Below are 14,511 nucleotides of genomic sequence, written 5' to 3'. Positions count from 1 at the left end.
TGGTGGGTTCCTGGAGAGCTTCTGATCTTTCTTTAGTCCACGTTGGAGGCTGAAGGAGCTGGGTTCTGGTGCCAGTGAAGGATGGCAGCAGCGGTGGCAGTAACAAGGTAGATGCACTTACTGGTAAGCAGTGAAGGTGAGCAGGCAAAAGCAACACAGCTCTCCCCTCAGACTTCTTTATATGAGGGAGCATACCAGAGGGTGCTTTCCACTCTAAGGAGGTCTTCCCTCCCTGATTAACCCTTTCTAGAAATATACTCACAGATCCACTCAGAGTCAGGTCTCCTAGGTGACAGATAGGATTAACTACCACACAGGCCATGTTCATGTCTGTAGGGTACCTACCCAGGTAGAGACAGGAGATACAAAGGCCCTGACGTGAGAGAACATGACTGACACGGTCAAGAGACAAAAGGGGGATGGTGTGGCAGAGAGAGCAGAAGAGCAGGAAGAGGTGAGCCATCAGGGGACATGCAGAAACAGTCCCCACCCCGCCTCACTTTTGTCATTTGACCAGTAGGGAGGTTTCAGCAGGGGTCCCTACTGCTTTGGTGGGCAGTTTTCATACTCCTGAGACAGGTGTGAGAATCTCTCCCGTTTCTTGGGTCCAGAGCCGGCCCCTCGCTGGAGTATGGCATGGATTTATGGGCTCGTTTCCAATGAATGGGGTTTCTAGTGAGTGAAGAAGATGAATGCAGAGTCTGAGAGTGAGTCTCACCCGGGGAGGCCAGTAGCCATGTAGTGAGCATCTCTACCCAGAGCATATAGAGCTACAAACGGAACGAACCTTTGACCTAAAGTCCTTGCAGTGTTAGCCTGTGAGGAGTGGAGTCCTGAGTGACGTGGGACAAGGACTCACACCAGCAAAGCCAAAGCCTGAAGTCCTAGCCCAAGGCCACATGCTGCCTGTGAGAGACCACAGGCCAAACAGAACCACCCCCAAGCCTCTGTCAGGTTCCTGACTCATAGTACTGTGCCGTGTTAAAATCATGCTACCTTAAGTTACCAAGCCTTTGGGAAATTTCTTAGACAGTTGAGGATACCCAGTGCAGCTCTGCCTGAGTATCCTGGAGGCCAGTTTCTCTCACGGAGGGCGTTCTCTGCCCAGAGGGAGGTGGTTGGGCCACATGAGCAGCAGACCCAAGGGACCACACAGTTAATGATTCCAAGATCAACCCTGAGCCAATGAGGTGTGGCAGTTGTGGATAAACACTCAAGCAATCCAACTCATAAATAAAGACTGAACCTAAGATGTGTCTGTCCTTCTCAGTCTGAGAGTCCATAGAACCACAACCACCCCCATAGAAGCAACCAGATCTTTATTGTTTACTTTCCCTTTTTCTGTGTACCATTTTATATTTGTTGCCTACTTTTTACTGTTGAGTTCTATGCTTTACTGCTATCAAGAGGCTAAAGGCTAGTGTTGATTTAACTGAAGAATCTATGCAGATAACTCCCCAAACAATTCCTATTCCAGAAAGCCCACAGGAAGCTATGTGTTGTTTTGGGCACCAGCTCATAAGTCAGTGGCTCTCAACCTGTGGGTTGTGACCCCTTTGGCAAACCTCTATCTCCAAAAAATATTTACACTACAATTCATAACTGTAGCAAAATTGCAGTTACGAAGTAGCAATGAAAATAATATTGTGGTTGGGAGTCACCACAACACGAGGAGGAGCTGTATTAAGGGGACGCAGCATTAGGAAGGTTGAGAACCATTAGCATAGATGACCTGGCTGGAGAGGAGGGAGGGGGAGTGAGGTGGATTCTTTGCAAGCTTCTTAAACTGCCATTTGGACATTTGGCCACAGCTCACAAAAGGAATGCCACCGATGCCTGTTGGGTATTAATGAATATGTAAGCATACATTTTCAGACTGAAATTTCTTTTTTTTAAAGTGATGTTTTTTGCATTTATCGATTGATTTCTTGGTTGTGTTTGTGTCTGTGGATGTGGGTGCTCATGTCATGGCACTCGCATGGAAGCCAGGGAGCAGGCACTAGGAACAATCTGTGGGCCCCAGGGATTGAACTCAGGTCATCAGGCTTGGCTCCAATCACCTTCACCTGCTGAGCCATCTTGACAGCCCAGAATTAACTTTCACACCCTGGCCTATAGGAAGTTGAGACTAAAGGAGACAAGAGTCTTGGTAAGGTCAAGCCACTTAGATACAGGAGAAATTATTAATTGAGAGAGGTCACAGAGAAAGAATGAACCATGATGGAGTTGGGTTGTGAGTTACAATAACAAATGGCCATGCATGCTCTAATCATGGGTAGCTGGGTTTTAAAACACTGTGTATTGTCCCCCTTCCCTTCCCTTCTCCTCCCCCTCCCCCTTTCTTCCCCCTCCCCTCCCCCTCCTTCCCTCCCCTTCCCTTCCCTTCTCCTCCCCTTCCCCCTCTCTTCCCCCTCCCCTCCCCTCCTTCCCCCTCCCTTCCCTTCTCCTCCCCTTCCCCCTCTCTTCCCCCTCCCCTCTCCTCCCTTATCTTCCCTTCCCTTCCCTCCCCTCCCCTTTCTTCCTCCTCCCCTCCCCCTCTTTCCCTCCCCCTCCCTCTCTTCCCCTCCCTCCCTCCCCTTCCCCTTTCCTCCCCTTCCTCTCCCCTCCCTTCTCCTCCCTTTCCCTCCCCTCCCTCCCCCTCCTTTCCCCTCCCCTCCCTTCCCTTCCTTTCTCCTCCCTTTTTTCTCCCCTCCCCTCTCCTCTCCTCCCCTCCTCTCTCTCCCCTCCCCTCCCCTCCTTTTCCCTGCCCTCCCCCTCCCCCTCCCCTCTCTTCCCCTCCCTCCCCTCCCCTCTCCTCCCTTCCCTTCCCTTTGCCTCTCCTCCCTTCTCCCCTCCCCTCTCCTCTCCTCCCCTCCTCTCTCTCCCCTCCCCTCCCCTCCTTTCCCTTCCCTCTGCCTCTCCTCCCTTCTCCCCTCCCTTCTCCTTCCCCTCATGTGTACTTCTTGAACTTGCCCACACTTTCTGGATTCCTCTAAATGAACTGCTCACACGCACAGCTTTCCAGGGTCTGCTGCTGAAGGAAACCAAACCCTGGCAAAGCTTTAATTACTAAAATCTCAAGGATATAAAACAACAACCACAACTCCCTCCTGTATCCCTGGCTGTCCTCCAAATAAACGTGAAGGATGGCAGGGTAACCTGCAACAGCTTTAGCAGAACCAAACTTCCAGCATTTTGTAAACCTCTACAGCCTCTCCATGCATGATGCTCGTGTTCCTGCCTGGTAACAATGACCGGCACAGACAATACACTTTCTCGAGTGTGGGATCCAGATACACCCAGGCGATTAGGTACTGATGTCGAGTGACAGGGCCCGGATGACCCCGCTGGTGCTAACCCCAAGGAGTGGCAGTCAGTGGTCTCTGGTCCTCATGGTCGAATCCTCTGCAGTCTCCTTCAAGCACAGGGCCAGCTGTGGACTTAGTTGTTGCCTGACAGCCTACCAACCTCATAGACTTTTCCATCTCAATCATTCCTGAACTTCTTAGGGTTAAGTGATGACTGCATTAGTCACTCTTCTCATTACTGCTACAAAAATGCCTGACAAAATTGGCTTAGAAGACTGAATTTATTTGGGCTCATGGTTTGTCCGCCGCGGTGGGAAGAGCAAGAGGAAGCTGGGCTCACATCGTAGAGATGTGTCGTGGCTACACTTCACGGCCCAATGGACGTGAGCTGGACGTCAGGGTCAGCCCTCTGCGGATCTGAGACTTGGCTTGTACCACAGGTGCAGTGAATTGTAAAACAGTGGCTGATGAAGCATCCAGAACAAAGCATGGCGTCCAGGAAGTGCTCAGCCACGAGAAGCCGGGGCCACTGTGGCAACGATGTGTGAGAGCCTAGAAATCAGACGCTGATGGGGACCTCGAGGCGGGCGTACCCAATCCTGAAATCATCGCATGGTCTTCCTTACTACCTCATCTCCATTCCCTCTGGTTTGGGTTTTCCTCCCTGTTCTTCAGTATTTATTTCTTGAGTGTAAATAATCCATGGGCAAGGCCCTCACACAAACCAAAGTGTTCTTCCCGGGACGGGAGCTCTGCCAGGGAGCCATGGTGCTGGTTCCTACCTGTTTCCCCCCCTACTCCCTCAGACACACTGTGGGTTACCTCAGGGAGACAGCCTGCAAGGTCAGGGTCGCACAAGACAAATATCACTGCCCTTCCTGGACCAGAGCTCTCCAGGCTCGAGGCCCAGGAGGAGGGTGAGGCCTCACAGACTGGGAGGTCTCCAGGATAGAAGGGAGAGGAAAAGAGGAGCCTAGAAATGAGAGAGGGGAGGAGAGGAGGAGAGAAGAGAGGGAGGGAGGAGAAAAGGAGAGAGGAAGGGAGGAGGGGAGAGAGAGGAGGAAAGAGGGGGAGGGGAGAAGGGAAGAGAGAAAAAGGGGGAGAGGGGGAGGGGAGAAGGAAAGATTTTTTTTTGATGGTCTTGGGCAGGAGTACCAGAAACTTCTCACAAGCAACTGCCAGAAGGGAGCTGTGCTGCCTGCACACTGTATGGACCCACCAGGCAAGGAGTAGCTGACACACGGCATCCTGCCCCGCACATCCCGGGCAACCCAGTGTCTCCGGGAGGCTGTGGGACTACCTACCTTTGATGGAGCCAGTAAAGTCAGCATAATTTATTCACCAGGCCTGTTTAGTCCGATACAGTGTACTGGTTTCCTGTTGTCACTTAACAGACCACCACGATGTCATGGCACGACACAGCACACTTCCCCCGCTTACAGTCCTGGAGCCCGGAAGCTGTTTTTACCTGGCTGCTGCAAGGCTGACTCCCTCTCCAGCTCTGGGGAAGTACACATTTCTTCTGCAGTTTCCAGGGGCTTGTGGTCCCTTCCCATCTTCAAAGAGCATCATCCCTACCTCTGCTCTGGTAGCCACACCCCCTCTGTCTGTGTCTGACTACTCCTTGGCCCCTCTTGTTCAGAACGCTGTTACTACATTGGCCCCATCTGGATAACGCGGCATGAGCTCCTGATCTCAAGACAGTGGTACCTACAAAGTCCTTTGGGCACAGGAGGTAACCCTGTAAATGCTTCAGGGACAGGATATGGATATCTCTGGGGATATCACCTAACCGTTACACATGCCTTTATAGAAAGCCAATTAAGGGGCCTTCCTGTCACCCTCCCACTGTCTCGTGATGCTGACTGAAGCCCGGTCCTTCTGCTCCCCGCCCTTCTGCCCTTCCCTTAGAGGTCAAGCTTCTAAGGCTCCCTGGCCAGTTAACTCCTGCTGTGCTGGCCAGTGTCTTGAGAGAGACTGGAAGACAGAAGGCAGAAGCCCAACACGGACAGTGTGCCTTGGTTCTCTGTTGTCCCTTGCAGCTATAGCTCTAGATACACAGACCTCTCCATGGACTCCGCTCTCATTGGACAATGGACAAGGCGCCTAACTCCCTGGGGACTGCCAGAACATAGTCTAGCCCCGTGGGTGGTGGTTTGTTTCAGTCAGTCTCAAAGTGGCCTGACCATCTCCTCATTAGCTTTTCAACCATCTCGTATCCAATGTGCTATTACATTCTCTCTGGTATCTCACCTGCTGCTGGCCTATAGGTTCCTACCAAATTCTGGCTGAGATACTGGTACCCACAGGTTTTTATAAGATCACCCCAAACTGTTCAACTTTACCTCTGGGATTTCTTTATCCCAGCTAGTCTCACTATATGTGTTTTTCCAAATATACTTTCTTGCTTTGGGAAAGGTACTGTGCTGGCTTTTTTTATGTCAATTTGACACAAGCTAAAGTCATCTGACAGGGAACCTCAATGAGAAAAAACCTCCATAACCTCAGGCTGTAGGCAAGCCTGTAGGGCATTTTCTTAGTGATTGATGGGGGAGGATCCTGCCCATTGTAGGTGGGGCCATCCCTGGGCTGGTGGTCCTGGGTGCTATAAGAAAGCAGGCTGTGCAAGCCTTGAGGAACAAGCCAGTAAGCCACTCTATTGGCCTGTGTATCAGCTCTTGTCTCCAAGCTCTTGCCCAGGCTGAGTTCCTGTCATGGCTTCCCTCAATGGACTGTGACTTGAGTTACATAAGCCAACTAAATAAACCCTTTCCTCCCCAAGTTTCTTTTGGTCATAGTGTTTCATCAAAGCAATAATAACCCAAGATAGGTATGTCCAAGCCCCGCCACGTTCTTGTCGTCATTTGTCAAAGTTCTTTGAGTCTTTGGAGATAATTTCAAATCTCTTTCTTCCCACAATGCCCTCTTGATTACTGGGCTTGCAATGATTTTTTTTTCTTGCTGCTGTAGCAAATAGCCAATGTAGGACTACAACACATAGAATTGCTATGCATGAAGATACTTGTGTAGGTTATAAGCACCCACAATTGCCATTGTCTGTACAGTGTCCTAGAGGCACTCAACAAATGTGTATTTAGTCTAATAAATGCTGGAGTTGCAGTCATGGACCTGATCTTAACAAGACTCTGTTAGATCAGAGACTGCAATCAGTTATATTTTAATCCTCCCTACTTAATTTTACTCAAGGCTGGAAAAACTTATAATTTAAAGTAAAATATCTGCCTATTCTCTCCAGTCTATTTAATTTAAATTTAATCTCAAGTTTCCAACAAATCATCTGAATCCATGCCCCACAGTATGTGGGCAATGTGAAAAGCATGATGCAATGGAAATTATTTCTGTGACTGTCATCACCAGCGGAGATGTTGGCACAGGCTCTTGTTCCTCGACAGTTAATCCAGCAAACCTGCAACCTGAGTCATGTGCTCACCACTTTGTGTGACAAGCTGCCGAGTTGACCAAGCAAATACAGGTCTGATCAATCCTTTTTCCATTTATGCAAGCCCCAGCAAATGACAAATGAGCCCCAGCAAAGAAACCCGACTCTCTCACACACGTAAGAGAGCCTGGATTGAAGAGCTATGTACACCAGACTATGACAGCACTGATGGGCAGCACAATGACCCAGGTGAGTTCCTAACCTATCCAGTTGCAGGAGTGGTCCAGCATCCCATAGAGCGTGGAGCCCATTCTCTTCATGCTCAGCTACCCAGGCTCAATTATAAGGATCTACCCATGACAGTCTCTTACTCCATCAAGAGCAACCTGATCCAAGCCTGTCCCCTTACCTCTGTGTCAGCACCACTAGCTACAAGTATGTGTTTGTACTGATTCTCTAAGGCATCAGCACAATGGAAACTTCCAGAAACCAATGCTGTTCCCAGCATGTGTATCCACACACAGTGCTACAAATCTGGCCTGGAAGGGAGGTGCCACTTCTTGGGAGTTCTCCAGTTTCCTTGAGACCAGAACTTGGAGAGGTGACTGGTTTGTGGTCTCCCCCAAAGCCGCCCTCCCAAGAAATGTCACATCTACAGATTGTGAGCACTGCCGCTTATAGGTGAGATCCCCCTGGTAGTTTTGCTTGTGGAGTTTGCTCTCCAAACACAGGAACTTGTGGTCGCGGTTGCTGGAGTTGTCTGCATGGGACGTAGCAATGGAAGGTGGCTATGACTGAGCGCTCATGAGCCTCCCTTCAGGGCCTCGTCTTGTTAAATCTCCATACGGCCACTTGGTGGCAGTGTTTAGGAATGCTACTGTTACCTCCCAGGGCCTGTTTAGATTGTAGTGGTGTACACAAGAGACTGATGAAGACTCTGAGAGCCCTTCCCCGCCCTCCCTTCCTCCCTCCCCCCTCCCTCCTTTCCTCCCTCCCCTCCCTCCCTCCCTCCTTCCCTCTCCTCCCTCCCTCCCTTCCTCCCTTCCTCCCCCCCCTTCCTCCCTCCCTCCCCCTCCCCCTCCCTTCCTCCCCCTCCCCCTCCCTCCCTCCCACCTTCTCTCCCTCCCTGGCTCCCTCCCCTTCCTCCCTCCCCTCCCTTCCTCCCTCCCTCCCCACCCTCCCTTCCTCCCTCCATCCCTCCCTCCTCCCTCCTTTCCTCCCTCCCTCCCTCCCTTCCTCTCTGGCTCCCTCCCTCCCTTCCTCCCTGGCTCCCTCTCTCCCTCCCCTCCCTCCCTCCCTCCCTCTCTTTCTCTCCTCCCCTCTCTCTCTCTGCTGAAGATGGAACCTACGGACTGACAGACTGACGTATGTTAGCCAAACTACTACTGAGCTGTACCTCGGTCCCTTTTTTTTCTTTTTTCTTTGCTTTGGAGATGGTGCTTCACTTTAAAATCAGAAGCAAGAGTAAACGAAGAGCCATTTAGTATGAGTTTCTAAAAAACCCAAATAAAAACATTTCAAACCGAGCACTGTAGCTCATAGAAGTTAAAGCAGAGGTTGGCCAAGCGCCACCCCCCACCCTCCACTCTGCTGCGGTGGCCCCTACGTCACTGTCATCCCCCAGTGCCTCTTGTGCTGAGCTCCGGCCACCGGAGGACTTTTCTGACACCCCGTCTTTGTCATGTGTCTAATTCAGCACCTACCGTGCTGGCCCAGTGGACTGCACCCCCCTTGCCAAGGTCGGACGTACCCATGTTGTCTATACCTGCCTCTCCAGCTCCGTAAAGAACCTGGTACCTCATGTTCAGCAGCTGCCCATTGGCTGGAAGACTGTCAGAGTTGAGGAACAAATGTGCCATACGCCACCCTGTCAGAGAACGAGCCCGACCATGGGATCTGGCCTGAAGTCTCAAGAAGAATCGAGGAGACAGGCCCTGGGAGGAGTGGACCACTCTGCCTCCTCCTCACTGACCCCACCCAGCCCTGTTCTGGGGAAGACGACAGAGGAGAAGCAAAGGGGGCAGAGATATGCTTGCCGTGGTCCAGGCCAATGAAAGAAGAGCAAGGGAACCTGGGAAACACAAGAGAGAGGAAGCGGTCTCGAATTGTGTGTGTGTGTGTGTGTGTGTCTGTCTGTCTGTCTGTCTGTGCGTCTCTGTGTGCTAAAGATCAGCTACAGGGCCACATGCACCAAGCCATGTCAGGGAGTGTGAATACCACACTGAGTGGAGATTTTCTGCTTGGTTCTTTTCATCTCAGTAGCTAGTGACTGGGTCATCTTGTTGAGTAAAGCATTCCCTAAGAAAGTTCTAGAAAGGTGATCAGCAGACACCGGGTCTCAGGAGACAGGAAGAGGCACCCCGACCTGCTTGAACTTTGAAGGTCCTCTTCTGCTATCCTGTAATCAGAGACTCCCCCCACCCCGTGCCCATGGTGGCCCAAGGGGTGGTGACCCTAGTTCCTTAGCCTCTACTCTCTGTGCCTGTGGCTCTGACAGGCGGCTTCCAGCTTCACTGTCCTCTCTCCTGCCAGCATGGCCTCAGGAGGCTCAGAGGAGGCTGAGTGGCTTTGTGACTTCCGGACACAGAAGGCGAAGAAACTAGCTACTCGTCAGAACAAACAGGGCTCTCGGTGGGCTACTGACAGTTGTGGATGAACGGAGCCCGCGGTGCCCCAGGGAAGGTGTAGGCATGGATTGTGTTTTTCACACGCGGTGTAGTGCAAGCTCAGCAAATTGCTGGAGATCTTAGATGCATGTTTTATTCCAGTTAATCAGATTATATTCCCTGATTAAGTAGGATTTGTTAGTAACATTGATTTATGAGCCATGGGGAGCTTTATTAATAAGTCATTATGTTAGGGGACTTTAAATACTTGGCATTAAAAGCAATTCCAAATGCTTTTATATTGCAAACTTTTAGACTCTCTAAGGAAATAGTTAATGCCTGGTGTGTTGCATTCCTGCAAGGCCCAAAGATACTGGAGAAAAAAAATCTAGCATGCCACGTGCCTTCAGAAAGTCAGCTACTGCTCAGACTTGAAGGCGTGTTGTGTAAGCCTGGTCAGTCCTTTCTCTAATCAGAAGAGCTGTAAGAGCCCTGGTTGGCTCTTGGAGAAGAGATAATGAAAAGAAAGAGGTGCCTCTGGGTAATAAATGGACACACTTTGTCTATTCATGCTTTATACTCAGGGGCCAGAGGCCTATCCTAAAACACTTCCCTGATGCGCTCCATCATGCCCAGAAGTGAGTTAACAGTAATGCAGGAATAGGGCTCAGAGTCTAGAGGCCTCAATATCATCTTTCCCAACTTAATTATCTCAGTAGACATGCACAGTTGAGGGTAGCAACTACCTCTAGGGACAAGGATTATACACACAAGTTAAAAAGGCTGGAGTTCTGAGCTCTCCATGGGCATCTCCATTTGGACAAGCTAACTGTTTTGTGTGTCAGTTTCCTTATCAATTGTTCTTGCCCGTTAGGAGTCAATGAGTGACGTCATCTAAGGCTCCTAGAACAGACACTGGTGTGTTCAGATGGCTCTGGTTCCTGGGGAGACGTGGCTAGGCGAGGCAGCAGTGACGCCCGTCTGCAGATCGGGCTCGGGCAGCAGTGACGCCCGTCTGCAGAGCGAGCTCGGGCCTTCAGTGACAGCTCGATTTTCTGCAACACAAAGCACATGCACACAGAAGACGATGCAGGATGTGGGACACTCAGTGCAAGCCGGTGTCACATACTCACATGCATCCAGAGACAAGTAGGCGACTTTAATTTGAGCATAAGAAGGGGAGAATGCAGAAAGGAGCAGAGGAGCCTGGGAGCCTGAAGGACTGGGAAGTGCAAATCTGTTGGTAATTAGTGATTGTCAAGACACTTGCTGGGAGCTGGTGGGGTAGCTCAGAGGATAAAGATGCTTGGTGAGCAAGCCTAGTGACTTCTGAGTTCTATTCCCAGGACTCACTTAAAAGTAGAAGGAGAGAACTGACTCCACAAAGATGTCCTCTGGCCTCTACATGTGTGTAGCAGTGGCAGGCGTACCCCGTAATACATCATCAACACAGTAACAAACAAACAAGTAAATACTTAAAAAATTCGTGGTGTGATGTATCTACCGGTCTAATCCAAGGCTGAATATATCTAGGAGCTACCGTAATTACTGGGATTTGAGTAGACAAGGCAAACAGGCTGGGTAGAAACTGCTGTGTGTTTTTTAATGGAGGAAGTCATATTGCGGCTGAAATGAAAGGTGGACTCCTGTTCCAAGACCTGAGATGTTCTGCCTGGCTCTTCTCAGGAATTCCAGCCCTGGAACAGGACCTCTCCCGCCTGCCCCTCCTCGAACTAGATGAGCTTCTCTTGTGCTTTCTTCTTGTTCCCTGCATTTTTATCTTTTCTTTTCACATTTACCATCCCTGCTTTTGTCGACATTGACTTAGCATGCTACACAGCGGCCTGATCTGGAATCTCACGGGAGAGGGCTTTCGAGCCTGCCAGTGGGGGACTGCGACCCCCGGGAAGGGACCCCCGACCCGCGGGGGTGAGGTGATGAGGGTCGCTACTAATTTAGTGGGTCTTCACGAGCAGATCCGATCTGGAAAGTGAACTTCAAGAGGTTAATGGAAACAGGCTCAAGACAACGTTCGCTGATCAAGAGCCTTTATTTTTTGGGGCGCGCTGGAACTTATAGAGGAAGGACCTCAGGGGGTGGTACAAGCATGTCAATCAAGTCTCAATTCAAATATACACCAAATACGGTAAAGACAAAGCTGTAATTTTCCATCAGTCATTAGTTGCATTCCACAAATGCTTGTCAGCGTAAGTCAGGTGCAGGAATTAGGGAGGGGTAGGAAGTGTACAGCAGAACGCTATAATCTTGTTAACAAAGACAATTGCTCTGTAAGGGTATTTCCCCTGGCTAGGCGGGTGGGCTGCCCTGTGTAAATTTAACTTTAATGGTTAGCCTTTTCCTTTGTCTCAAGGGCATGTGTGCTCGCAGTCACGTAGGCCAAGAAACGGTTGACAGACTCCATTTTGTTCAAGGTTCTAGCAGTCCCCAACATCTCCCCTTTTCTATATAGTAAAAGAAGAGAGCAGTTGGGTGAAGTGCCTGGCTTAGGTTACCTGGTGGGCTTCCAGTTCTGGACATGGCGAGAGAGGATACGAATTAAGTTTTTGCCGGCAATGTTTAGAGAGCCATGTTTGCTCCCAGATTCTGGCACCAAGCTATCCCCGTCTTAAGCATCTCCACAGCCTGGAGCAGAGTGAACGCGGGCGGTTGGCCAGGTACTCAAACTCCTGAAAGCTCAAAGGCTGGAATGTAGGTTTGTCTACAGCCTCAGGTTCTTCGGGGTCTTGTTGAGAGAGCTGCTGATAGTGAACCTGAACTGAATTTTTGGTAGCCTCATCAACCTGATTTTTAACAAAACCAGTAAGGCGACGAAATGCCCAAGGACCAAAGGAAATAAGTAACATAAGGCCAATAAAAGGTCCTAACAAACTAGGCAGCAAAGTCGATAGCCAGGGAGAGGTAGAAAACCAATTTTTGTACCAAGATTCACTTTGATCCAAATTTTTTTGTTTCTTCCAGACTCTGTTCAACTCTTCTGATACTATCTCTAACTAATCCTGATTTGTCTTTGAAAAAGCAACATTCCTCTTTAAGGGCGGCACAAACTCCCCCCTCCCGCAAAAAGGAGAGGTCGAGACCACGGCGGTTTTGTTGTACTACTTCAGCTAAGGAACCAACAGTTTGTTCTAAGTAATCTAAACCTCTTTTTAGCTCATCTATGTCTCTAATAACAGTGCGGGTTAGAGCATTAACAGAGTCCTTTGTCTGGATTAGGGAGTAAATTCCTGTGCCAGCACCTGCTGCACCCAGACCAACCAATATGGCTAATGTGAGGGCGGTGACCGGCTCTCTTTTTTGGCGAGAGAGAGTTACAGTTGGATCAATTTGGGGCAATAAATCAGATTCAGGGCAAACAGTCAATTTGGGCACGAGTACAACAAGGACGCAGTAGTCCTTGTGTGCAAGGAAAACATCTACAATAATATGCGGGGATCACCCTGTGGAGCAAGCAAAAAAGGTGAGGTTGGGGGCAATAAGGAAGCAAGCATGAGCAGCAACTTGCTTGGTTTGAGTACATGCTTCTAACAGCAGGGTGGGGGGAAGCATACGTGGTCCCAAAAGGCAGAGTCCAGATCCCACGACCTGTCCTAAGGTCATGCCACGTGGCTGTGGCTGCTTGCCCCAGCAAAGCAGATTGGTGTCGTTGGTGTAGATGGGTGAGCCGAAGGCTGCAATTCCTTTGTAGAATGGAGGGATGGGCGAATAGCAAATCCAGCAGCGCTCATAGGTGGTGTTGGAGAGTGCCTGGGCTGAGGTGTTGACCATCTGAAGAATGAGGTCCTCGGTGGAGACTGGACCGGCGGGCATGGTGGGTTGATAAACAGTGGTGGCGGCAGCGGGAGCTGGAGAATGGAGATTAGGAAGAGGGCGAGGGGCGGCAGCCTTGGGTAGGAATGAGCCACCGCCAGAGGGGTATAAAAAAGGATTGGGGCCAACAGCAATAGGGCGAAAGGAAGGGATTTCCTTCAAAAGTCTAATGGAAAAGGTGAGGCCTGGGTCCGTGCCAGAAACATATAGGCGTAGACCCCAGTAAGCGCCTCGGGAACCTTCCCAGAGGAACCTTTTTCCTGCAGCTGTAAACTGGATATGCAGGAGGTTGCACCAACTGCGTGAACAAAGGGGATTAAGTGGTGGTGGGCCAGAATTAAGCTGTCTGGCCGGGGGATGTAAGGAGAAATGGAAGAAGTAGCAGGCGATGTGGTGTTATCTTCACTGGGAGTTTTGTTATCAACAGCATCTGAAAGAGAAAACAAGAGAGTCCTCAGGGGCTTTTTCCCTGGGAGGGTTATAAAGCTTGACCAGTTTGTCTGGAAGCCAGCGCGTTTCTCCATTGCTGGTGTTATGAACGCAAGCATGTCCTTTTCCCCAGATAAGGACTGGGTGAGGACCGAGCCATTGGCTCGTGTGCACCTCCTTCCAGAATACCTATTGAAAGTTTTCACGGGTGGAAGGGTGCCAGAGCTGATCAGCAGCTGATCGGCCATTGTTGTCCAGAGAAAGTTGAGCACAAAAAGTACATGATTTAAAAGTAGGCGATGCTTGCCTTTGCGAGCGTACAGGGTTTCGCTTTCGGAAGAAAGCTTAAAGAGCATATTTTTTAAGGTCTAATTAGCTCGCTCTACAACTCCCTGTCCTTGGGGGTTAAGGGGAATTCCTGTTTTGTGGGTAATGCCAAATTTTTTACAAGAATCCTTAAATTTAGAACTAATGTACCCTGGGCCATTGTCAGTTTTAATGGCGATAGGGACAGGAATAATAGTAAAACAATGTAAAATATGGGCAATAACATCTTTGGTGGCCTCTCCTGTTTGGAGAGAGGCACAAACAAAGCCACTAAAGGTATCCACCGTAACATGAATATATTTAAGATTGCCAAAGGCAGAATAATGAGTAACATCCATTTGCCAAAGCTCACCAGGCACAAGACCACGGGGGTTGACTCCTGTATGAGGCTCAGGCAAAAGGGAGAGGCAAGCTTTGCATGATTTAACTATCTCTCGAGCCTGTTCACGAGTGATGGAATATTGTAGCCTAAGTGTTTGTGCATTAAGGTGATGTAACCTATGATCTTGTTGTGCTAACTGTAAAGAGTTAGACTGATCAAACACAAACCAAAGAGAAGTCAGAGGTAGCTTTTATGCATCTATGTGAAAGGTTTTTAGAAACCACCTTCTGTAGTGATTTGGCTAAGCTGATA

Source organism: Mesocricetus auratus, unplaced genomic scaffold (genome assembly GCF_017639785.1).
Source record: "Mesocricetus auratus isolate SY011 unplaced genomic scaffold, BCM_Maur_2.0 Super-Scaffold_2245, whole genome shotgun sequence".
NCBI classification, from domain to species: Eukaryota; Metazoa; Chordata; class Mammalia; order Rodentia; family Cricetidae; genus Mesocricetus; species Mesocricetus auratus.
The sequence above is the reverse complement of the archived record's forward strand: the minus strand, read 5'-3'. Positions refer to the sequence as shown.